The sequence below is a fragment of the Marmota monax genome, unplaced genomic scaffold (genome assembly GCF_021218885.2).
Source record: "Marmota monax isolate L192 unplaced genomic scaffold, Marmota_monax_Labrador192_F-V1.1 WCK01_AAM20220418_F8-fsc00025, whole genome shotgun sequence".
Lineage (NCBI taxonomy): Eukaryota > Metazoa > Chordata > Mammalia > Rodentia > Sciuridae > Marmota > Marmota monax.
In genome coordinates, this window is record NW_026691950.1 from 16670826 (window position 1) to 16698189 (window position 27364).

Sequence of the window (27364 nt, forward strand, 5' to 3'; positions counted from 1 at the left end):
ATATATATACATACATATATTTTTATATATCAAAAGGGGCTTGGAGACAAATATATATATATATATATATATATATATATATATATATATATATATATAATAAACACTACTAACCTGTTAATAATACTAATAAATATATAAAAGTATACATAAGAAATACTAATAACCATTAATAATTCTTATCTCACATTGTGTGACTTCATGTCATATTTTAGTTTCCTTTATATATTTCTTCTTATTTAGACACCTTTTTGTAGTAAATGTGTTATTTTTATGATCATGAACAAAGATTACTTTTTAAGATTTGACTGATTAAATATGAGCATTTATATGCTTTAACAATAAATCAAGAGAAAAGATAAAATTGTTTTATGCCAATTTAACCTGTTACATTCAACTGATTACATGGAAAACAATTATTTTTTCATAGTTACAACACGCCTTATAAATATCAAATTGCTACCATCATGTTTTGTTTATTCTACTTTCTAAATAAATTTTATTTTTGTCATTATTGCCAGTGCCACCTTTCTCTTATCTCTAGACTGAGGAACAGTGACCTGCCCCTACCTGCTATTCCTGACATGGGCCTCTCTCCAGTGTGCTATTCTCCCCTTCTCTTAAGTGTTAGTTTCTAAAATAAACATTTATCCATTTCACATCCATAAGGGTAACAGAGTATTCTATTATTTGTGCATTAAACTTGAAATTTATTTATATGTACCCCAGCTTTTTCAAACATAATTGCTTAATACATTCCTAAATATTTGGATTTTTATTGTGTCTCTGCCCCTATACATGCTTAACCTTTGCCAACAAGGCCTCCATTGCCTCCATCTCTTTAATCTCCACATTAAATTCTATTTTATTCTGTTCAAAAGACTTTCTACTGTATTATCATTACTTTCCCATCCTAAAAGAAGTGAGAGTTTATTCATCTGATTTCCACATCCTTTTGCAAAACCTTTAATCACAACAATTAGCATGTTTTGTCTCAGTTTTTGCAAATAAATATCTTCTCCACTAGGATGCAAACTCTTTCAAGGTCAGGATCATATTGTGTCATTCTTTATATCATTAACATCTAGTATATAAAAGAAGAAATGAAAGAATATTCTAAAGATAGAATATATTTAAAGTTTCTAAATAGTTATTTTACTGTGTAGTATATCTAAGAACATAAATTATAATATCCATCTTGTATTTTGTGACATGTCTCTGAAAAGGTACTTTTTTTTACCATAATTCTACCTTGCAAGTGGACACAAAGGAAAACAAAAACTCAAAACCACTTATTTCCCCAGTAATAAATGCTGTTTCTTCCTCAATAAAACCTAGCATTCCATTAGACAGATAATTTCTGAATATTCTTGAATAAATTGCCTCTTAAATAGGATAAAATTAGAGTGGCATTTACTTTTTTAATTGGCAATTTTTAAGACAGGCAGAGATGCAATTTAAATACTTCTGCTGCCTATAATATATATCTAATAGTTCTCCTTTTCTCAGAGCTAATATTTCTATTTTCTAATAGACAATGAAACAAAGAAAAAATACAAAGTACTTGAGGTTTTTTTAAATGAAAAATAATGCTTCTGTGGATTTTGGGAGTGCTTTTCAATTGCCTACTCTTATCTAGGGAATAATTTTTAAAGATAGAAGAGTTAAGTCTGATCATTTAGAGATGCTTGGTTTTAATGCTTAGAAAAATTGAACTGATACATTTTCTGAAAATGACTTTTTTTATCAAACTTGAACTCATTTCACTTTCTCTTTTCAATATGTCAACAATATAGAAGCTTTTATTTCCTCCATTCTAAAAGAGACTGTTACTGTGGATAAATGAAAGAAACAGCAAAATTATAAAAAATTAATTTTCTGTGTGGCAGGTCTTTTATAAGGAATAACATTTGATTTTCTCTTTTGAAAATTAAATACATAAATGCTAATTTTTTAAAAAATGATATAGAACTTACTGATGTACATTACCAAAATCCTTATTCCGACAGTGTCACAAAGGGAAAAAATATGCTCACCAGGCCAAGAAGCTACTTGTAGGAATTACATAAGAGGATTCAAAATAATCGAAGGGAAATTGGACAATAACATTAGCAAAATTAAGCAGCACCATCTGAAAAAATTGAGCTCTATCTGTGAAAGTCAGTAGGATGTTTTTATTCTAAGGAAAAAAAAAAATGTCTGTACTATCCTTCAGATTGACAAAATTTACTTTGTCATAAAATGACCTAAAATTCCAAATGGGAACACTGATATGTTAGTAACTTGTTCCTCATGACATCATCTTGAAGTAAAAATATGAAGGGGCAAAATGGTTATTCCCTACCTTACCTAAGCCAGTGAACATCACCAAATATTTTGTTCATATTGATTTTCTTTTCTTAAAGTGTAGGCAGGAGGAATTCCCAGGTGTCTCAAAACCTGCCATCTTTTTCTCCATTATTTTGTGACTTCCTGGCTATTAAGTAGATGGAATAATATCCAATACTCACACAATTCAATATAAGGAGCAGCTTGCACCCACACCAATCTCTGGGGCATCTGTAAATGAAATGAGGGGAAGTCCATCTTCCTTAGCCACCCTTTAATGTTGGATGACTCAAGGTTCCAATGCCAAAACAAATCAGAAGAAAAACTTTGTCTCAGAAATATCTTATTGTGTTTTAAAAGGGTAAAAACAACAACACAACTGGGCCTTTTTTTTATTTTGTTTTGTTTTGTTTTGAGCATCAATATAAATACAAAATGAACTAAGTTTGGTTTTCAAAATAGCCTAAAAGGCTCTCTCAGAAATGCCAGTGATGCAGTAGTTATTGTGTACATTCCTGATTGCATTCCATTTTCCTCAGAAGCAGACCTATGTCCTACAGGAACAAGGCTTGTCAATTGAGTGTCATAGCAATCAGGCTGAAGGTTCAGCATGTCAAAATGCCAGAATCCAGACAATGAAGAGAGAAGATGGATGTACAAAGAATTAAAAGCACTTCAGTAGAGCTGAAGCTTAGTATAGAAAGAAAATGGGACGTTAGAAGAAACTAAAGAGTTAATCAGGAACCAAATCACGAAGACACTTTATTAGCCTCTCAGATCTTGTACTCAGTAATGATTGAAGTTTTAAGTACAAAATGCAGGGTCTTTTTAAATTTTAGACAGACCAGCTTGGCTGCAGCTTGGAAAATGCCTTGGAAGGGAGTAAGATTGACAGAGAGAGATCATTCATTCTGCTGTTGCAGTTATCTAGGTGCCGGTTAATGACTTGATCTCAGGCAGTTTTTCAACCTCAGCACTATGATATTCTGCACTGAAGAATTCTGTGCCATTGGGGGTTCCCCTGTGCACTGTAGTAGTTTAGCATTATCCATGGACTCTACTCTTTAGATATCAGTAATATTCTCCTCACCTCTAATATAACAACATCACAACGTCTCCAGGCATTTTCAAGTGTCCCCAGGGGAAGTCTCCCACCCTACAACACTGATCTGGAGTAATGACAAAGAGGATAGATAAAGAAAGGGAATTGGAGTAATAGTTAACTTACTAACAGTAAAAAATGATGATGTATTGAATGTAACATTTGAGGGAAATGATAAGTTGTTGAAACAAAGATTTTAAAAATGTGCTTTTACTTTCTGCTGGGGATAATTAAGGTACTTATGTAGGCAGGTGCTGATATCAGATGTACAAACTTGGAAAGTAAATTGAAAAATAAACACACACATATATGTGTCAGGATATTATTATAGTATTATAACATGAAATTAAGGGAACCTCAACTAAAACATGATGGTTAAAGTAGAAGAAACCTAAGGGGAAACATTTGCAGCTTCCTAGGGCATTGAGTTAAATGTGTATGTCAATGGCTACTCAACCTTTCCAGTTTGGGCACCTATGCTCACCAGGTCCACAGCTGAAGTATCAGATTTTAGAATTTAGAGATCGTAAAACATTTATCTTAGCAACTCATTATTTAGAATGTTCATAAAATACAACATAATGTCTTTTTGAAATGTATATTTGATTTTAGGCACATAATAATTAATATCAAAGACAAAATTAACTTTTTATAGAAAAAAAGCATGTTTCATATTTGATGTTATAGCCTAAAACATTAATTTTTCCAGTTAGATTCAATAAAGATAAGCAGCAAAAAAGACATCTGGACAGAAGAAGAGAAAAGAATCATCAGTTAGAATGAAAGAAAGCACATGACTGCTCTTGGAAAGTTGTGTGATAGCAGAATCTGTCCAATAACTTCACATAGGATACTTCTGCTTTAACAAACTGTTGTGCTATTAACTCCTTATGAGTCACTTTAGCTTCACTTTCCCTACATCTAATGAAAGATATGATGTGTTTTTTTAGTCCAAAACCTGTAATTTTTGTGCCAATTGTCTGTTTATCCTCTACGAATGAAAGGAAAACTAAAGCCTTGAAAAGTTCCATTATTACTATTATCATTAGCCTGGCAAGAACCAAAATAGTGCTTTTATGAATCATAAGAAAATCTGAAGTTTTAAGACTTTATTCTAAAGAAAATCAAAGGAATTTTGTCAAATATTATTTATTCTTCAAAGTATACTTTCATATCCAGTCTTACATTTTCAAACAATCAAACAATAAGGAACACTTAAAAGTATATGTTTCATTATTCACACAGGTGGTAATAAAGTAGCAGCTTAAATTTTAGCATTGGTACTCATTCTCTGATTTTGGGTTATTTCTACCTATTGTCACACATCTAATAATATTTTAGGGATAGGATGACAATTTTTATGTTTTTATGAAATACAATTAAATATGAAATAAAAAAGAATTATCTGGCATTAATTATTGTTAATAATTTGTGTATACTTTTATGAATATTTACTGATCAATCAGTATTTTCAAAAGTAGCACCAAACATGTGTTTTCAACTTTGTTACCGCTTTATACCTAGTGACCAATTCCAGTAAACAATGGCATCATAATTTCAGGTTAGTAAATTTTGTTTTATATAATGGATTTTTAAAATTTTAATCCATCCCTTAATTTGGACATGTAGTACAGCCAATTTTCAGATACCATAAACAATGTCATTATAACCATCTCGATATATAAATAGTGGCTTGTGTGTTCAAACATGTCATATTTTGGAATAATATTCCTGAGCTAAAATGTGTTCATATTTTGAAGTAATTTTTACATGGGAAAATACATTAATTTGCTCTTAGATTAGTGCATTTGCATCTTAATCTTTGCCCATTTTCCCACATCTTTTATAATACAGGTCTTTCAATTAGTAAATTGTGGAAATAATAAAGACATTATTCTGAAACCACTCTCAGTAGACATAAGAAAGTGAATAAAGCAAAATATGATTGAAAGATTATCTGTAAATCTTTGTGACACTTTTTAGTTCTAGTTCTAGGCTCTAAACAATAAAATCCCAGGCATTTTCATAAACTGCTAATTATTTAATAAAATAAACCTATTCCTGATTTTTCTAGTTTTGTCTAATATTATACGACCTTTGTGGATATGGTGGTAAGAAATTTAATATTTTTTTCACTATACATAGATGAACTTTAAATCCAGTAAATGGATCAGTGGTAGAGTGCCCTTGAATTCAATTGCCAGAACAAAAAACAATAAAATAAAAAGTTTTTGTGTGTTTTTCTTTCAAAAATGTTTTCTATATTAAAATTTTAAAATGATTGTTTACTTTTATGACATTTACATCTGAATTAGTATGTATTTCAATATATTTTACATGTTAATGCTCCCTTTCTTCTTTTGAAATATATATATATATATATATATATATATATATATATATATATACCCTATCTGTCCCTACTTGTAGTAGCATTATTTTTTCAATTGATAATAACACTTCTTCATGTAAATTTTTACTATTTATCAGGTATAATACTAATTTTATTTTCAATTTATTGATTCTTTTTTATGAAGTCATTTTATGAATCATAAGAAAATCTGCATCAAGTCTATCATTACATTTTCTTGCATTGAATTGTTTGCTGTACAAAGCCACTTCAAGCTAAAATCAAAAAGTGGCTCATCAAATTTTTCACAGATTTATGATTTTTTAAATATTTAAAACATTAATTCATCTGATTTTCAGCCTGAGAAAAACTGGGTTCAAATGTCCATTTTGTCCATTAATAGTTCAAAGCATAGAGAAGTCAGTGGTCTTGAGGTTTCATTTTTCTTACCCTTAAAATGAGTTTGATAGTATGGAGCCTCTTAGGTATTCACAGGGATTAAATTATATAATGTGTGTAAATTGTTAACAGACATCTTGCTGGTGCCAAATAATAAATAATGGAGAAAGTTATTTATGGCTTCATACATAATGAGATATGTTGATTTAATATATACCAAAGACATATTTAATGTAGAAGTTTAATTCTTTGGACATTAAAGACAAAAAGCCAAAACTTACTTGAATATAGACCTGAAAGTAATATCATAGCAGTTTTTCCCAAATATAGTTGAAATAGAATGAAAAATTAAGAAGTAGTCATGGATATGGGACATACAGAAAAACTTCCTAATCAGGGACACTACATTGGTCTTTGGAGATTTACATCTTTGTTCTCCCACTCTTTTTAAGTGGAACAATACAATAAATAATTAACGTGTTAACAGTGATTGCAGATCAACAAGCAAAGATAAATACAAAAATGATACACGACAGAGTGTTCCCGTTCAATATCCCTCAAGTAGTTTCAGATTTAGATTACTTCTAGGCACCCAGGCCTCTTAGCTATCACCAGGAATATCTAAATTGCTTTCTCACAAGTTCTACAAAGCCCTCTCTTTACTCTATCTCCTCATTTTAGAAAGCACCTCATTGAATTTCTCTTAGCCAATTTACTTTCTGCAAAGCTCACATTTCTCATATAATAGAGAAATTTCTTTAGCTCTACTCTTTTAACTTTGGTTTAATAGCATAGGGGCTTTCTTTAAGATTCAATGTCAGCAGAACAGCACAAATTTAACATTTACGTGATCCATTTTTACTAAATAGCTGAGGAGGAAGTGTGAGTTTTAATTTTCTGTATCATTTCTACAATTACTTGAATGTATCCTCAAAGAAAACTAATATATTGATCAAATGTAATTAGCTTCAATTTACATGAAACCTTAGCATGTGTTCCTTGCATGCACTAGAAAAACAGATTTAACTGAAAAATAATCCATGGAAGTTCACAATGGTACACAAGGAATCTATGGCATAAGAATAACATAAGACAAAATTTGAATTAAATCAGAAGCAATATATTTTATACTGAAAAAGTTTTAAAATTGAATTATGTCTTTAAAATGTTGTCCTGTATCAGTTGGTGTAAGTACACATGTAATTTTATTTTAAATTGAAAAAGAAAAAAAATAACAAAATCACTAATAATACCATCATCCAAAAATACAAGGTAAGGATAAAATTCTTCTGAGCCTTCTACACGTTATCTGCACGCAAACTTGTCAGCTTTATTCTACTCATTCAGTTTTAGAATTTTTTTTTTACTTGAAATTAAATTACTATGACCCTTTTTGTCCTTTCTTCATTAAACAAATATTTATTAAGAAAAGACTTTTCATATGCAAAGTGTGTTTCTTATGTTTTAGACAGAAAGTTTTTAAAGAAATCAATGTTGTTCCTTTCTGATGCTTATGTTCTGACAAGAAAGACAATGAATAAGTGAACAGACACCTGAACTACATATTTTACAGATATAAATAAAGACATAAGTATAAATAGTGAAAAATTACAAATAAAAAGATGATAATAAAATTCTGAATGACTTAGCTACTAAAATAAGGAGGTCACAGATGGCATTCTACAGATACTATTTGTGTCAGGCTTTGAAAGAAAGAAACAGCAGTCTCTATGTGGGTATCTCACGCAAACATTCTCAGCCTAAGGAAATGAGCCTGAATTCTGTAGAAGGCAAAAACTCTCTTTTGGAGAAATGGTCTAAAAATGTCAATTCAAGAACTTACTGGGAAGGAAGAAAATAAAACAGGTTGTAGAGTCAGGCAGAAAGGGAGGAATCGAATCATTCAGGGATTTTTTTTTTCTAGCATTTTAATAAGATTGAATAACTTGGATTTTGACTCTGAAGTCATTTTGGCAAAAATAACATAGTAGAAGTGATACTGTGACTGTTTCCAGACTTAAAAGAAATCCATATTATGACTAATTTCTAGTGAATCCAGTTGTCATAAAGGAAATTCAAATACCCTGAGAGCAACATGCTGTGAGGTAATACAAGCTGACCACATGGAGAGACTTTATGGAGGAGCACTAAATCAGCAGAGAGTAGAGTCTTCTAGCACGTGCCAGCCCAGCTTAGCCCTCAGTTTACTGTAGCCTATTGAGGGTCCTAGCTGACAAAAGAAACATACTAACCTAGCCAATACCTGATCAAGTTCCTGCCAAACCAGATTATGAAAAATAATAGCACTATTGTTTTCTGCCACTAAGTTTTTATGACACTAATTTTATGCCCCTAAATTTTATAGTAATAGATAAAAGCAATAATAAGCATATAAAACAATGTAGCACTGCACATGACAGGTTGTAGTATGACAATATAATTTTCAGTTAGTGTGATTATTTTTCACCTCTTTAAGCAGATTGTAATTGCTGGCATCCCCCAGATTATCAACAAAATACTTAATTTAAAAATAATAGACCAATCATTCTATTAGCCAACTTTCCATCACTTTAATAAAATACCTGAGATAAATAACTTATAAAGACAAAATATTTATTTATTTACTTATTTATTGGTTCTGGAGGTTCTAATCCAAGAAGCAGGGACCACTTGTTTTGTTCCTCTAGAAAGTGAAGTACATGATGATGACATGAGCAAAAGGCAGAGAAAGCTGCTCACCTCATGAGCTAGGAAGCTAGGGGCCAGGGCCCACAATCTCCTTTGGGGGAATGCCCAGTAACCTAAGACCTTCCAATAAGCCCTTCTTCTCAAAACTTGAATCACCTCCCGAACATACTACCCTGGGAACCAAGCCTTTTAACATATATGTCTTGAGGGTCTTCAACATCCCAACCACAGCTACTCACTGAGTGCAGTTAATCATGGACCCATGTTCAAACTAGTGAAAAGTAAATACCACTGTGACAGTTTCCTATAAAAAGGTGTCTTCAACTCCCAATTCTCTATGTAATTTCAATCTTCACTATTATGTTGTCAAATGGACATCTTAGAGAAAGTTCTGAAGATTTGGTGAGATTGTTTTCATTTACTCAGAAAAGAGAACTAAATAAATGTGGAACATCAATGTAATGTTATACTCTCAGCTGGAATACAGCTCATTATACTTTTTGGTATATAACATAGTTCCTTGAGAAGAGTATGGAAGCTAATTGTAACTCTGATGTTTTTTCTATCATTCATTAGTTCTATGTTCTTAGTACCTGGTAAAAATACATGTACTTTTTTCCTACAAATATTTGTGTTGTTCTAAGGACCTTCTTTCAGATAATCATTTTAAAAAAATCAAAATAAATAACTAAAGAGAGAGTAACTGCAAAGATATAATAATATTCTTTCTGCTTCTAATTTTAATTTTTCCTATTTTGTTCTTAATAAATGTTGACATATGCTCAGGTATAACTGATCTAAGTTAAATATATTCTTAATTTACATTACTAATAATGTTTATTAAACTATGATCATAAATTTTATACTATTCTGTTAACCATTTAATTTATTTGGTATAATAATTGAAGATATGAAATAAAATAATTATTAAAGCTTCTTAATTTCAGAGTAGATTTTCAAAAATAAATTAAGTCCATCATTACCTTTGTTAAGATGAAGATTAGCTAGAGTATTTTATGGAAATAAGACAAATTTTCAATTGAGATGCAATATGAAGAACACTCCTTTCCATTTGACATATTTTGTATTAATATTTTAGTTCGATAACTATTCATTGTACTATGTTATTTTGTTATCTGGCATTCCCTCTTATTTTTATTCAGTGTTGTCCAGTGCTGTCCTAGAAGTTGGCTTTCTATAACATTTCCACCCAAGAATAAGCTGTATTAGTACCAGAAATACAAATTACTAATCTCTTAGTACCTGGTAAAAATACATGTACATGTATTTGCATATACATCATATATGCAAATGATCCACATGTCCTTCAGCTAATAGGATTTTCATTTTCTCTAGAGACACTAGAAATTACTGAAATATCTCTAAGAAAGTTCATATTTTCAGTAAACAAAGACCTGATCCTTCTTCTGATTCTGTTTATCTTCCTACTTCTTGAGTCTCTATCTGTTCAAGGGTTGTTCAAGGGTTGTTCAAATATTTGACAAAGGCCACAGGTCCTTTGATTGTTCAAAGTAAAATCATCCTACTAGTTATGCACGATTTTGCTCTAACAATATAATTGTACTCCTAGGAAATTTGTATTAGCATCAAGGGACTCTCTGCAAAAGAGTGTTAAGAGAGGGATACTTTCTTAAAGTTATTAATTTTCTATAATTTTTTTCTATTTTATATTAAAATGAACTCACCTAAACTGTAAGTTTAAAGTGAGTATACTACTAAAGCATACCCATAATTCGAGTTGACCTAGATTTCCCTAAGAGAAGTGGTCTTTACTTTTCCATCAGCAAAAGCAATATTTCAAGCTACAAATTGTCTTACAGTATTTATATTACCTTTTCAGCTACCGTCATCATATAAACAAATGGAGAAGCTACTTAGAGATTTGCTAAATACTATTTTTTCTTTATATAATTAATTTCCATTCAAGTAATGCAGATTTGTTCCAAGAGAAGTATTAAATTCAATTTACCTCATGAAAACTCAGCAGAAAGAGTGTTCTGTACACTAACTGGAAATGTGGTCCACCATTGACAGGGATAGACATGTGAAACTGTACATGTGTGGCAGACATACCCTATGGTGCTCCCTCTCAAACGATGTCTGCCTACATATGTCCATGAATTTTGTAATTCTTTATTCTTGAAATGTAATTGAGACTTGTTTTTCATCACAGAAGATGACAATGTAAGAAGATATCTCCTTCATGATTAAGTGACAATTTATGACAAGCTGTTGAGATATAACTCCCATTAATGATGTTATATTACATAAATCTGTCACTTGAATCACTTTTGCTATTTGCTGGCCTTCAACAAGCAAGCAGCTAGGTTGTGAACTGACTATGGAGATGCCTCATGGGAGAGAACTGCAGGCTGCCTGTGGGAGCTGCAGGTTTCAACATTGCAACCACACTGGAATGAATTCTGCTAACAACCTGAACAGGAATTCCCTTCCAGGAGCCTTTCCATGAAAATCTACCATGTCCAGAAAAAGAGATTATGAGACCCTACAGAGAAGAGAGAGCTAAACTATACCCAGACTCCTAAACCGTGAAAACTCTGAGAGATACAAATATATATTTTTAACCTCACTAAATTTTTAGTAATTTGTTATGTAGCAAGATAAATCTAACATATGATATTCCCTTTGATTACTCCCATGCTGTTTAATAGAAATAAAATGAGATACACATATGCTGTTTTAAATTTCTAGTAATCATGTTTAAAAAGTCTAAAGTGAAAAATAATTTTAATGTATTTTATTTATATATCACATATAAGTATATTTATAATTTATTTTATCTGTGAACATTTTATGTATAATATGTATTAAAATGCATCGTATTATACAATATGTAATATAAATATATATTGTCTGTATGATGTATTATTTTAACATAAAATTATTTTCTCAAAATGGTTAAAATATTATAATTTCAATAAATAACATAAAAGTCATTAACAAGGTCTTTTATATGTGTGTGTGTTGTTGATAGTCCCTTTATTTTTTTATTTATTTAAGTTATTTTTTTTAATTTTAATTTGTTATATATGACAACAGAATTCATTACAATTCATATTACACATATGGAGCACAATTTTTCATATCTCTGGTTGTGTACAAAGTAGAGTCACATCCTTTGTGTCTTCTTACATTTCTTAGGATAATAATGACCATCACATTCCACCATCTTTCCTACCCCTATGTTATCCCTTCCCTTCCCTCCCTTTTACCCCTTTGCCCTATCTAGAGTTCATTTAATCCCCCTACCCCTCAGCATATTATGGATGAGCATCCTTAACTCAGAGAAATCATTTGGCATTTGTTTTGGGGGATTGGGTAATTTCACTTAGCATTACATTCTTAAGCTCCATCCATTTACCTGTAAATGCCATGATTTTATTCTCTTTTAATGCTGAGTAATATTCCATTGTATATGTATACCACATTTCTTTATCCATTCATCTACTGAAGGGCATCTAGGTTTGGTTCCACAGTTTAGCTATTGTGAATTGTGCTGCTAGAAATATTGATGTGGCTGTGTCCCTGTAGTGTGCTGTTTTTAAGGCCTTTGGGTATAGGCTGAGGAGAGGGATAGCTAGGTCAAATGGTGGTTCCATTCCCAGTTTTCCAAGGATTCTCCATACTGCTTTCCATACTGACTGTACCATGTTGCAGTCCTACCAGCAATGTATGAGTGTGCCTTTTTCCCCACATCCTCACCAATACTTCTTGTTGTTTGTACTCTTAATAGCTACCATTCTGACTGGAATGAGATGAAATCTTAGAGTATTATGGATTTGCAGTTCCTTGACCCATTTATTGGTTGGGTTATTTGTTTTTTGGCATTAAGATTTTTGAATTCTTTATATTTTCTAGAGATTAGTGCTCTATCTGATGAGCGTGTGGTAAGAATTTGTTCACAATTTATTTATTTAATGTGGTGCTGAGAATCGAGACAACTGCCTCACGCATGCCAGGCAAGTGCGCTACTGCTGATCCACAACCCCAACCCCTATTTTATATGCTTTTTTGTGTGTTAAAGCTTCAACACCAAGTGTGAACTTAAACAGAGCACAATCATCAATCCAGCACACCATCCATATAGATGCTAGATTTTTTTTTATCAGAAATACTTGATTGTATCTAAGTTGTATTAAATTTATACTGAAAAATAGTCACACATAACCATGTTGTTACAAATATAACTAAAATTTTATTGACACATGTATCAGATTCTAATTTTAAATTTAATTTAATTGCACTGAATTCAATTATAAATTCTGTTCTTAAACACAAGTGATCATATCAGTGTATTCAATAGCTACAAGTTGCTAGTGGCTAGTGGCTAGTGGCTGCTGGCTATCACATTGAACCAGGTTGACTTAGACCTTGGAATTCATGGTCACATTTCCTTAGGCCCATGACTGCATATTTTACCTGAATTAATTCTTCCAAACTTTACCAAGCAAAAGGATTACAAGTGATACCTTTTTGTAGTTTACTAGAACACCACTCCACCCACTCTGTTCTCAGTCAGCAGACTGGTGTTTGGATTAGCTCATTATGATGCAGGTGGTCCAGATATCAATTTTGGGAAAGTAGTGATGATGAAGGTTAAGGAAAGCAAGAGTTGGGGGCCTGGAGATGGTTTGCCTTAATGCCTAGGGCTCAACTGGGTATCACTTACCCTAAATCCTAGGACTAAAGATAACAACATCTTTGCCTAAGATTAGATCCCTAGGATATAAAAGAAAAACAAACAAAATCATAGAGCAAAATGGAGACTGTCCATTTCTTGTGCAGAAAAACAACATTGCCTTTAACTTGACCCACCCCCCACGATATATAATAGTAAAGAGGAACATTGAGCTCCACCTAGTGTTAGAAGTGTGCTGCTATCACTGCTATTGTGCTTTTATCCCTATTTCAGTTATTTCATTATTTCATTTTCAAATTACCATTAGTCTTGTCCTTTAAACATAATGATAGAACACAGCTTCATCCTTGACCTCATATTATTCTTGATTTTGATCCAAATCCTAAGAGATTTTATCTACATCCAAAACTCCTACTATCACTAACAGGTTAATTGTTTCCAAAATTGATCTCGGTGAACTCACATTTCTAAATTCTATTTCTTCTCATCACCATTTGAATAATATGGAAGCACTGAAAATATGATGTATAAAACAGAATTCATCATTTTTTTTTACTTCCAACTGTTCTGAATTCTTATTTTCTTTATTGCTAAATATACTACTGTTCATATAGTTCAGGACAGATATCAAGGATTTTTTTCTTGAAGATTTTTCTGTCTCCAAATAAAAATTTTCTTAATAGTTCTTGAATGCTTTCTCTCCTTTCTATGTTCACTGATGTTCCCTTCTCATTCACACTTGACTACTTTATAAACCTTTCTAGATAATTTCCTGAGTGCTAATTCCATCTGTTTTCTTGCTTTTAGTTTTACCCTATACACGCCATCATGCACTTCCAAGTAATCAGTAAAAAATTCAGTCTGATTTTCATTATGCCTCTGTATAAAATGGTACCAAGCAAATTTCTAGAAAAATTTAACCCATCTAATATAACTCACAAAAACAGACATGCTATAATCCCCACATCTCTCTGATTTTGTGTGTTTCTGTGCTTTGTATAATCTCTGTGTATTTATTTCATATGCTCAATAAATTCTGGAGAGTACTTGGTTTCTTTTCCATGAATCAGAAAATTATACATTTTCACCTTTTTTCATTTCATTTTTTGGGGGTATTTCACATATTCAATTAAAATTACCCAGAAAATATACTTGATGCAAGGCATAAATATTTCAAAAGCATAAATTGATTTCCCTGGAATTTTACTCTTTTCATTCATATGATAATTCAAAATATCAGAGGGATACCTTCTCAGAACTAGAAAATATCCTGCTATTATTTTTCTGCCTTTCTTTCACTTATTTTATTTATTTCATTGCAGCCTCAATGAAAAATTCACATTCTATAAATTATTGACAGGAGATAAAATTTTGATGGCATTTAATGATTATAATGACTTTCCCAAATTTTATATTATCCCATTCCTCATTAGAATAAGCAATTTTTCTAATCTGGATATAAAGGGAAAATTTTAGTGCTATAAAATCTGGATTCTCCTTTAATACATCATTACCTAATAATGGGAGAAATAATGAGAGTGGGAGAAATAACGAGATTTTGAGAGGAATAAATTTGAAAATTCCAGAGGCTGAAGAGAATAATTTTGAAAGAAATTTGAAACTCAATGTAAATATCCAAGACATTTATAAGAATACTGTAAGAAGCCAACAGAGCGCTCTCTGTTGATTTATACTAATTACAGAATGTATCTTTCTTCCCCCCAAACTCAGTGGAGAATGATGTGGTTTATTTTTATTTCTTATATTTCTTCTTTTCTCATTAGTTCTTTGTATAACAGAACAAAAGAATCACAATTTTATAAAAGCAAGGTTATATTTTTTATATATGAAACACATAAATGAAAAAAAATATTGGATACTCTTAGGCTTATTTATCTAACATGAAGATAATTAGAAAATAAAAGATTAAGTGTACACTGTTTTTCCTCTCTGGAAAAAAATATGCTTCCAATTTGAGAAAAACCCCAATTTTTAATGTAATATATCTTAATTATTTACAACATTTTTATGATTAAACTCAAATGATATTGGTATTTTTTTAATTATTCAAATTTATTTTCTAGCATTTTATTCATTTTTAGGATGAAGTTTATGAAGTTAGAACATTGGTTCAAGTATTGCTTCAGAAATACAGAATCGTAATTTAGTAAACATTCAAATTTGTTTAAATAGCATATGGCATGCCTTATAATACTTCTACAGATATGTTAAAAATCTAAAGTACTTACTGGATATCAAAAAATTAAATTGTATCTCTCTAAACTAATCCTGCTTTATACATCCAATGTATTCCTATTAAAAAACAAACAAACAAAAAACTCTCATAAAAATAGTGACTAGATTTACAGTGAGATTGATTTTTCCAAATGGTCATGAAACCAGGCTTTATGTAAATGTCTTAATTAAAGAAAGTATCCAATTTGTAAGGGAAATTTAGATCAGGAAAAACAGGACAAGAGATAGCAGGGATTAGGCAAAAACTTATAATGAAACACATTTTGGTGCTCAGAAAACAATACCCCAAAGCATGATAGTTTGAAAAGAAGAAAACAAAACTCAGTTCTACCATGCCATGGAACTGAATTCTACAAACCCAGGTAAATTAATAGTTGAAGCCTAGCGTGAACAACCAAGAGGTTCCACAAAATAATAGGAATCTAGAATGCAAATAGAAAAGAATGTGAAAAGATGAAAATTGATCTTCAGGTATAAGTCTGTGAATGACTAAGAATGTTATTTTAAGAAATTCAAAGTTTATTCTGACAGAAAAGTGAACTACTTGCATCTTTTAGTGAGAAATGACTGGTGATATGACTTTGATATAGTAAATAATGAAGTATAATTTTTCAAGAAGTTTTAAAAATAATTTACATACAGCCAGGTATGGTGGCACATGCCTGTAAATCCCAAACACTTCGGAGGCTAAGGCAGGAGGATTATAAGCTCAAAGCCAGTGTCAGCAATTTACCAAGGCCCTAAGCAACTTATTGAGACCCTGTCTCAAAAATAAAAAATAAAAATAAAAAATAAATAAAAGGGCTAGGGATGTGACTCAGTGGTTAATCACCTCTGGTTTCAATCCATGGTACCAAATATATGAAATAAAATAACTCATAAATATATAATAAATTGCCCTACATTTTTGTAGATCAGAAGTTAAGAATAGGTCATACTGCCTAAAATAAAGTTATTGATGTACCTATTCTTTCTGTTTTTTCTTTCTTTCTTTCTTTCTTTCTTTCTTTCTTTCTTTCTTTCTTTCTTTCTTTCTTTCTTTTTTTGAATTATCTGTTTCATGATTCTTTGGGTTTGTAGAATTCAGTTCAATGGGATGGTAGGACTGAGTGTTGTTTTCTTGTTTTAATAGGCAGTCACCTTTAGATCCTAGAAGACTTCTCCAGTTCAATTATTAGTTTCTGCTCTATAGGTAACAAGATAAATTAGAATTTTAAGTTTTAAATTAAGACCAAGTAAGTCTAATGTTCTTGGTTCCAGAACTCATCCCATTCTCTTAAACTCCACAAGGAGATATTCATTTATTCTAACTGAATGTTCCATGATAATATCCAATACTAGGGCGATGGAGGCTGAGGTGGAAGAATTTCAAATTCAATGCCAACCTCAGCGATATAGTGAGGCCCTAAGCAACGCATTAAAAGCCTGCCTCTAAATAAAAATATAAAAAAGGGCTGGGGATGTGGCTCAGTGGTTAAACACCCCTAGGATCAATACCTGGTACAAAGAAGAAAAAGATTAAGAATAAGAGGAAGAAGAAGAAGAAGAAGAAGAAGAAGAAGAAGAAGAAGAAGAAGAAGAAGAAGAAGAAGAAGAATTGGAGGAGGAGGAGGAGGAGGAAGATAATTTTTCTCATTCTTTCATGATGTAAATTTCCTGAAAGAGTGCTATAGGTGGGATTTATAATGACACCCACAGCCCCACATATTAAGAGCTTGGTCTTCAAAGTTGGCATTTCATGGATGTAGTGAAACCTTTAAGGGATTGGGTATAGTGAAAAGGAAAATAGGTCATTGGGGCCATGCCCTCAAAAGAGCTACTGGGATCTTGGCTACATCCTTTCTGATATTTTTGCTTTGGTCACCACAAGGTTGAATAGGCATTACCTACCATGTTGAACTATGCTGCCTCTGGTCTCAAATGACAGAATCAAGTTTCCATTGATGGAAACCTTGGAAGCTATGAATCCAAATAAACCTTTGCCTTCTTATATGCTGTTTATCTCAGGTATTTATCAGTGACAAAAATTTTATCAACACAGAGAAAGAAATTTGTCAAGAACATGAGATGTGTCCAGTGGACTACTGTGGGAGATGAGATGGCCCAGACTGCCACAGCAGCCCAAGTGGGTTCCAGGCTCTCAGTAGGCCAAGTTCACCCTTACCCCAGCAGGGCAGATACTGCCAGAGCCTAACCTTTGGCACAGGACCACCCCTTCCTATCAGCAGACTACCATGGGAGGTCAAGCCCAACAACCCAGGTCCATCCACTCCAATTTACTCAGGTCCCAGACACAGGATGCAGTAGTATTCATTGAGGGACACCATCAGGGTCTGGAAGCCCATCACCAAGGTGAGGAACAAACAACCTGCACAGGTACTATAAGAACATAGGGAAGAAACTATAATAACTCAGCTCCACTCTGCAAGAAAGGAAGACACATTCTGCAATCTGTATACAGGGTAAAAATGGGAGTTCATAACCCACTTGAATCAAATGTATGAAATATGATATGTCAAGAGTTTTGTAATGTTTTGAACAACCAATAATAAAAAAAAAGAAAAAAAAAGAAAGGAAAACACACAGACAACATGAAAAAACAAGGGAGGAAAGTGCCCCAAACAAACGAGGACACTATAATAACAGAACCCATGGACAGTGAAGTTGATGAAATGTCAGAGAAGAAGTTCAGAAGGTTCATAATTAAAATAATCTGTGAATTAAAGCATGACCTAAATGAGCAAATACAAGCAAAAGTTCTTCACTCTGACAACGAGATAAGAGACAAATACAGGTAGCAAAAAATTACTTCAAGAGAGAGATAGAGACCCTGAAAGAAAAAGTCAGAAATCCTTGAAATTAAGGATACAATAAATCAAATAAAAAACTCAACAGAAAGCATAACCAACAGACTAGATCATTTGGTGAAATAACATCAGATAATGAAGACAAATTATAAAATCTAGAAAATACAGTTGATTACACAGTAAAGAAAGTTAGAAACCAGAAACAGAAGATCCAAGAATTTTGGAACAGCATCAAAAGACTAAATCCAAGAGTTATTGGGATAGAGGAAGGCACAGAGTTTCAAACCAAAGAAATGCACAATCTCTTCAATGAGATAATATCAGAAACTTTCCCAAGCATGAAGAATGAATTGGAAAACCAAATACAAGAGGCTTACAGGACACCAAATGTGCAAAATTACAACAGATCTACACCAAGGAAGATTATAATGAAAACACTTAGCATACAGAATAAGGATAAAATCTTAAAAGCTGCAAGAGAGAGAAATCAGATCACATATAAGGGGAGACCAATTCATACCTAAGCAGAGTTTTCAACCCAGACCCTCACAGCCAGGGGATGGTGTAACAATATATACCAAGCTCTGAAAGAAAATGCATGCCTATCAAAAATCTCATATGCAGCAAAACTAAGCTTTAGATTTGAGGATGAAATAAAACATTCCAATGTAAACAAAAGTTAAAGGAATTTACAACTAGAAAGCCTGCATTACAGAACATCCTGAGTAAAATATCCCAAGAAGAGGAAATGAAAAACAATGATGAAAATCAGCAGAGGGAGGGATTACACTAAAGGAAAGTCTAATCAGAGAAGAAACCAAGTCATGTTAAATACCAAAAATAAACAAAAATGCCTGGGAATATAAATCATGTCTCAATAATGACCCTGAATGTTAATGGCCCAAACTCACCAATCAAAAGACATAGACTAGCAGATTGGGTTTTTAAAAAAAAGACCCAGTTTTGTATGCTGCCTGCAAGAGTCTCATTTCATAGAAAAATACATTCACAGACTAAGGGGGAAGGGTTGACAAAAGTCATACCACTCACATGGACTGAGGAAGCAAGCAGGAGTTTCCATTCTCATATCAAATAAACTAGACTACAAAGTAAAGTCAATCAAAAAGGATAAAGAAGGACACTACATTCTACTCAAGGGAACCATACACCAACAAGACTTAACAATTATGCCCCAAACAAGAGAGCAGCTATGTTCATCAAACAAACTTTTCTCAAGTTCAAGAGTCAAAGAGACCACAACACGATAATTTTGGGTGACTTTAACACACCTCTTTCATCAATAGATAGATCTTCCAAGCAAAAGCTGAACAAAGAAAGTATAGAACTCAATAATACAATCAATGACTTAGATTTAACTGACATATATAGAATATTTCAACCTTCAACAAGAGAATACAATTTCTTCACAGCAGCACATGGATCCTTCTCTAAAATAGACCATATACTATGCCACAAAGCAATTCTCAGAAAATATAAAAAGTAGAGATACTACCCTGAATTCTATCAGATCATAATGAAATGAAATTAGAAATCAATGATAAAATAAGAAATAAAACCTACTCCAACACCTGGAGACTATAAATAATATGCTATAAATGAACAATGGGTTACAGAAGACATCAAGGAGGAGATTCAAAAGTTTTTAGAGGTGCATGAGAACACAGATACAACATATCAAAATCTCTGGGACACTATGAAAACAATTCTAAGAAGAACGTTCATTGCATGGAGTTCATTCCTTAAAGAAAGAAAAACATCAACAAATAAATGACTTAGCAATATAACTCAAAGCCCTAGAAAAAGAAGAACGAATCAAAACCCAAAGCAGGAGAAGACAGGAAATAATTAAAATCAGAGCTGAAATAAATGAAATTAAAACAAAAGAAACAATTGAAAAAATTTACAGAACAAAAAGTTGGTTCTTTAAAAAAATAAATAAAATGGACAGACCTTTAGCCATGCTAACAAAGAGATGGAGAGAGAAAACTCAAATTATTGACATACATGATGAAAAAGGAAATATCACAACAGACACTACAGAAATACTGAAGATAATTAGAAATTATTTTGAAAAACTGTACTCCAATAAAATAGAAAATATCAAAGACATCAACAAATTTCTAGAGTCATATAATTTGCCCAAATTGAAACAGGATGATATATACAATTTGAAGTGACAAAATAGCATACACCATCAAAAGTCTACCAACCAAGAGAAGCCCAGGACCAGATGAATACACAGCCAAGTTCTATAAGAACTTTAAAGAAGAACTTATACCAATACTCTCCAATTTATTTCAGGAAATAGAAAAATAGGAAGCACTTCCAAACTCATTCTATGAGGACACATCATTCTGATTCCAAAACTAGGCAAAGACACATCAAAAAAAGAAAACTTCAGACCAATATCTCTAATGAACATAGATACAAAAATTCTCAATAAAATTCTGGAAAATTGAATACAAAAACATACTAAAAAGATGATGCACCATAATCAAGCAGGATTCATGCAGGGATGAAAGGTTGGTTCAACATAAGGAAATCAATAAATGTGATTCATCACATCAATAGACCTAAAGATAAGAACCATGTGATCATCTCAATAGAGTCAGAAAAGGCATTTGACAAAACACAGCACCTTTTTTGTTCAAAACACTAGAAAAACTGGGGATAATAGGAACATATCTCAACATCATAAAGGCTATCCATGCTAACTAAGCCCCAGGCCAACATCATTCTGAATGGAGATCAACTGAAGGCATTCCCTCTAAAAACTGGAACAAGACAGGGATGCACTCTTTCACCACTTCTATTTAACATAGTTCTTAAAACACTGGCCAGAGCATTTAGAAAGATGAAAGAAATCAAAGGGATACCAATAGGTAAAGAAGAACTCAAAATGGCACTATTTGCAGATGATATGATTCTATACCTGCAAGACCCTAAAATTTCCATCAGAAAACTCCTAGAACTAGTAAATGAGTTCAGCAAAGTAGCAGGATTTAAAATCAACACCCATAAATCAAAGGCATTTCTGTATATCAGAAATATACAGAATGACAAATCCTCAGAAAGGGAAATGAGGAAAACTACTCCATTCTCAAAAGCCTAAAAAAAAAAAAAATTGAGGAATCAACTTAATGAAAGAGGTGAAAGCTCTCTATATACTGAAAATTACAGACATTTAGTGAAAGAAATCAAAGCAGACCTTAGAAGATGGAAAGATCTACCTTGCTCTTGAATAGGCAGAATTAATATTATCAAAATGACCATACTTCCAAAAACACTATATAGATTTAATGCGATTTCGATCAAAATTCCGATGACATTCCTCATAGAAAGAGAAACAGCAATCATGAAATTCATCTGGAAAAATAAGAGATCCAGAATAGCTAAAGTAATCCTTAGCAGGAGGAGTGAAGCAGGTGGCATCACTACACCAGACCTGAAAATATACTACAGAAAATAGGAACAAAAATAGTATGGTACTGGCACCAAAACAGACTTGTAGACCAATGGTACAGAATAGAGGACACAGAGACTAACCCATAAAACTACAATTATCTTATATTAGACAAAGATGCCAAGAACATGCATTGGAGAAAAGATAGCTTCTTCAACAAATGGTGCTGGGAAAACTGGAAATCCATATGAACAAGATGAAATCAAACCCTTATCTCTCACCATGCACAAAACTTAAAATGGATCAAGGACCTAGAAAAACAACCAGAGACCCTGTGTCTAATAGAAGAAAAAGTAGGCCCTAATCTACATCATGTGGAATTAGGCCCCAACTTCCTTAATAAAACTCCTGTGGCACAAGAATTAAAATCAAGAATCTATAAATGGAATGGACTCAAACTAAAAAGCTTCATCTCAGGAAAAGAAAGAATCTGTAAGGTGAATAGAGAGCCTACATCTTGGGAGAAAATCTTTACCCCTCACACATCAGATAGAGCTCTAATCACTAGGGTATATAAAGAGCTCAAATAACTAAACACCAAAAAAACAAATAACCCAATCAAAAATGGGTCAAGGACCTGAAGAGACACTTCTCAGAAAATGATGTATAATCATCCAACAAATACATTAAAAAATGTTCATCATCACTAGCAATTACAGAAATGCAAATCAAAACCACTCTAAGATTTCATTTCCCTCCAGTCAGAATGGCAGATGTTATGCATACAAACAACAATAAGTGTTGGCAATGATGCAGGGAAAAAGGTACTACTCATACACTGCTGGTGGGACTGCAAATTGGTGCAGCCAATATGGAAAGCATTATGCAGATTTCTTGGAAAATTGGGAATGGAACCACATTTGACCCAGCTATCCCTCTCCTCAGTCTATACCCAAAGGACTTAAAAACAGCATAGTATAGGGACACAGCCACATCAATGTTTCTAGCAGCAAAATTCACAATAGCTAAACTGTAAATAGCTAAACTTAGATGCCCTTCGATAAATGAAAGGATAAAAAAATGTGACATTTATACACAATGGAATATTACTCAACATAAAAAGAGAATAAAATTATGGCATTTGCAGGTAAATGGATGGAGTTGGAGAAGATAATGCTAAGTGAAGTTAGCCAATCCCCAAAAAACAAATGCTAAATGCTTTCTTTGATATAAAGAGGCTGATTCATAGTGGGATAAGCAGAGGGAGCATGGGAGGAATATAATACATTCCACCATCATTAATTATCCCATACTCCCTCCTTCCCCCTCCAACTCCTAAGTAGGGCAGAGGGGTTGGACGGGGAGGGAGGGCGTATGGGATAATTAATGATGGTGGAATGTAATGATCATTATCATCCAAAGTACAGGTATGAAGACAAACACGCAAAAAAGCACACACAAAAATAAGAAGATGAGATGTTGCACTTGAGTTATTCTTAAATATGACATGTTATTCCAAACATTTTCATATAAGAAGAAAATAAATAAACAAATAAGCAAGCAGAGAGTAAAACACCTGCACATTATATAGGAAGAAGGGCATAGTTGAGCAAGCTGGATAAGCAAATACGTGGTTCTCAGCTAACATTTTTCTGCATGTTAATTTACATTTGAAAGTGACAAAAATATTTCTTTAAGAAAATTAACAACATTATGAACAGAAGGACTAGTAATGAGCAGCTATATGAAGGTTTGTTTTTTGCAAATATACCATGTAAACAGCTGCAAATTCCTAAGTTATATAAGCACTCAAATGAAAAATAAATTAGATGAGACAATATTTCCTTACACAAGGGCTTTATAAGATCAGTTTGAAATGCTATGTCCAGGGGTAGACTTTATCTTAAATGGAAGAAAGGAATTCATATTCTTTAAGAAGTTATAAAGTTTATCTGGAAATTAAGAGATGTGCTTTATAAGGAAAGACTTCATAAAATGATTTTATAGCAAGAAAAAATATGATGAAATTATTCAGTTATAAACACAAAACAGAAGGAAATTTGAGTAAAATATGTAAAATATATTGTTGATAAAGAGATGTTCTGATTATTGTTCAATGTAACTATATCACAGAAAATTTATAAGCAATCGCACCAGTTTCTATTACATAAAATTTCCAAAATACATATATTTAGTTTTTAGAAGAGTTATTAAAATCTTTACTTATGAGAATAACAAAGTAAAACAAACTTCTATTTTCATATTATCTAAAAATGGAAGAATCATGCAAAATGATAAGTACACAATAATTATCATAACTAATAAAATATAAAAATATTTAAAAATCATTGAAATTTTTAAAGTTTTAAAGTGAATTAATATTAATTTTCCCATGTGGAAACAAAAAAGGGAAGATACTTAAAAGTAAATATAAGTTTATTTGGGATCAAACCTGACCACAAACAAATCTTGAATAGAAAAACACACTTTTCATAATTAACCAGAATGATTCAATTGAAGTTTATATTGAAAATCACTAAAAATTGTAGCTATGCAGAAATAAATATAAAAATACATAATTGGTAGAGAATTTAAAGCATAGGTGGAAAATATGACTCAAAACCAAGGATTATTTTTCTATGAAGTAAAATAACTCTATAACCATTAAACAGATGAATCGTAAAAGTAAGAAGATATTGAGATTTTTTTCAAAAAGATCTTCAAACTCTAGTTTTAATAATAATATATTGCATTATTGAAAAATAATTAATGTCAGATTTATCATAATTACATTAATAAATTAATGACATAAGTAAAATATTATGGAATACTCTACTTCCCCCCAACAATGACTATTCTTTCCTCTTGATTCTTTTTACTGACATAGTAACATATTATGGTACTTGACAATATTTATTTTGTCATTGTGCACTCTATTGTCTTACTTTATTTTAAATTTTATTTGAGAAATATTTTTGTGTTTAAATTAGTCATTCAAATTTTTTTGATTCTACTTATATACCTATCACTCTTCTCAAATCTAATACTACAATTTCTTATGTGACAAGCAATTTTAAATATCACTATTAAAACTAAGCCTTTCATTATTAAATAAAAACCAAAATGATATGCTTTAATGAAATATGGTACAGCATCAAAGTCATCAAAGAAAGACTTTTGGAGAGATGACATTGGAGCTGGGACTATCATCTTTTAAACTAAGGATTTAGCATTGAGTTGAATGAGGAGAAATACTGACACAATTACTGAGTACCATTTTTATTATTTTTTTAAACATTTAATTTTTAGTTGTAGATAGACTGAATACTTTTATTTTATTTTTATGTGGTACTGAGTGTCGAACTTAGTGCCTCAAGCATAATAGGGGAGTGTTCTGCTCTGAGTCACAACTCCAGCCTCTGAGTACCTTTTTATTTAAGAATATTGTTTGGTACTTAATATTTACATGTTTGTGTCTTTCTTAAATATTTTTGTTTACTCTAAGAGCATACAATTTGGCAATAAATGCTTCAGCAGTATCAATATGAATTCAGTTTGTAAGATAATTGTACCTTAAAGGAGTATCGTGGGAGGTTGTATATGTATGGTTTTCTCTGAAATTCATAAAATGAAAAGAATTATTTATTGATTATGAATCCTTAAACACAACTTCAGTAGTAAAAAGTATATGCAGTTAGCATGAATATAATCACAGACATTAAAAGGTTGAATAGATTCAACTGTGTTCTGATATGGATCTTCAATATTTCCCTTAAGTATGAGAATATTTTCTTATTAGTGGAGTCAAATGAATATTCCTTTTTTGGAAGTTCTTATTTACACTTTTACTTCTGATACTTATTACTAATCTTAGACTTTTCACAGTACTGTGTAAAATCTTGTTACTAAATATTTAGAAAACTTTCACCTTTCCTATGCAAGACTTTTTTATGAATATACTCTAAAGATGGCTCCATAACTAATGGGAAATAAAAATGGCCAATTGAATATGTGGTTCGTTTATTTACTATATCCTGCATATGTGGCTTTTTGCTTTCTTATGGCTGTACTTTGTATCAAAGTAGTATTTTATGGGGTTGTTTAAAATAAGAAAACTACTCACTTTTTATTTTATAAGGGAGAATCATTTTCTTTTTTTTAAATTTTTTTATTGTTGGTTGTTCAAAACATTACAAATTTCTTGATATATCATATTTCACACTTTGATTCAAGTGGGTTATGAACTCCCATTTTTACCCCATATAGAGATTGCAGAATCACATCAGTTACACATCCATTGATTTACATATTGCCATACTAGTGTCTGTTGTGTTCTGCTGCCTTTCCTATCCTCTACTATCCCCCCTCCCCTCCCCTCCCCTCTTCTCTCTCTACCCCCTCTACTGTCATTCATTTCTCCCCCTTGAATTATTTTACCCTTTCCCCTCACTTCCTCTTGTATGTACTTTTGTATAACCCTGAGGGTCTTGCAATTTCCCTTCTCTCTCCCTTTCCCTCCCACCTCTCTTCCCTATTTAATGTTAATCTTCTTCTCCTGCTCTTCGTCCCTACTCTGTTCTTAGTTACTCTCCTTATACCAAAGAAGACATTTGGCATTTGTTTTTTAGGGATTGGCTAGCTTCACTTAGCATAATCTGCTCTAATGCCATCCATTTCCCTGCAAATTCTATGATTTTGTCATTTTTCAATGCAGAGTAATATGGTTTTACCTTCCTTCTTTTATCGTTGATTTTCAGTTTCATTCCATTATGATCAGATAGGATGCATGGTATTATCTCTACTCCTTTATATTGTCTAAGAGTTGCCCTGTGACATAATATATGATCTGTTTTTGAGAAGGATCCATGTGCTGCTGAGAAAAAAGTGTAACTGCTTGATGTTGGGTGTTATATTCTATATATGTCAATTAAGTCTAGGATATTAATTGTGTTATTGAGTTCTATAGTTTCCTTATTCAACTTTTGTTTGGAAGATCTGTCCAGTGTCGATAGAGGTGGGTTGAAGTCTCCCATGATTATTGTATGGTGGTCTATTAGACTCTTGAACTTGAGAAGAGTTTGTTTGATGAACATAGCTGCACCATTGTTTGGGGCATATATATTTATGATTGTTATGTCTTGTTGGTGTATGGTTCCCTTGAGCAGTATGTAGTGTCCCTCTTTATCCCTTTTGATTAACTTTTGGCTTGAAATCTATTTTATTTGATATGAGTATGGACACTCCTGCTTGTTTCCGAAGTCCATATGAGTGATATGATTTTTCCCAACCTTTCACCTTCAGCCTATGTATGTCTTTTCCTATCAAATGT